We start from the raw sequence: 1148 nt of genomic DNA, 5'->3' as shown, positions 1-1148 counted from the left end.
TCGCGACTGCAGCTTCCGAGAGAGCTCTTCAGATGCCATGCCGGTAGTAAGACGCTGTTCACAGAGACTGAGAGAAGTACCACTGTCAAGCTGCCACCGACCTTCCCATAGAGACACGACTCCACTTCCGCTCATGTTTTTCAGAACAAGAGACTCATCTCGACACATCCTCAGTACTGACGGCCTCAGTGCTTTCTCTGATGAAGATGCAAATATAGTTTATCAGTAATAGTTTTATTTTCAGTGGCTAAACTTTGCAAAAAAAAAAAAAAAAGTTAAGCTGGTATGTTTACTTTTTACTGTTTCAGTAAAACCATAACAGGAACATAGAGACAGTTTGCCTCCGATTGAGTTCATTGTCCAAAGGATGGCAGCAGTGCTGCTCAGAAGAATCCGAATTGGCTTTATTGGCCAAGGTTGTGCATGCTGTGTAGGCCACTTACAGCTCCAAGAACAGCTTCAGATACAATTAGGCATACAGCTGCTTAAAAAAATAAATGAAAAAGCAAAATAAGTAAAACAGATAAACAAAACTATTATGAACATACAAGTAGCCTTGGTGAAAAAAAAATACAGGCTGTAACACAACAAACAATAATATATGCTAAACAACATATGCTACAATGTGTAGGCTATAGTCTACAGGGTCCGTGTATATTGCGGCCATTGGATTTTCGTTTTGAATTGAGAAAACCAAAGGCAGGTGCAGCCGGGCAAACCTGACATTAACGGATCGATTGGTTTAGATTTAATTATCACACCCAGTAACTAGAATGATGTCATTAAATAGCTTTACGTGGCCCGTTTTCAGTAGAGATACGCAAACAGTGTAGAACTGTCTTTCACCCCAGGGATCAACTTGCTGATCTGAACGGGATCCAGGCTCCTGCCTTTGTTAGGAAGGCTCGAACACGGAAGTGAGCGAGTCACAAAAATTGACGGACCCAGGTGGCTGACTTCGATACAAGCAGTGCAAGTTTATTTACAGTGTAAAACAAGTGACCAAGAAATGAACAGACTAGTAACACTGGGACCGGGTGTCGAGCTTCGGACGGGAACACAGTCAGTGGTGGAGATGATGAGAAGAGGACCAGGCTGCGGACACTGGGACTCACTCCTGGACTGGTCGAGTTGGATGGTACTGAAGA

Source organism: Monopterus albus, unplaced genomic scaffold, assembly GCF_001952655.1.
Source record: "Monopterus albus unplaced genomic scaffold, M_albus_1.0 scaffold214.1, whole genome shotgun sequence".
NCBI classification, from domain to species: domain Eukaryota; kingdom Metazoa; phylum Chordata; class Actinopteri; order Synbranchiformes; family Synbranchidae; genus Monopterus; species Monopterus albus.
This window is presented reverse-complemented; position numbering follows the sequence as displayed.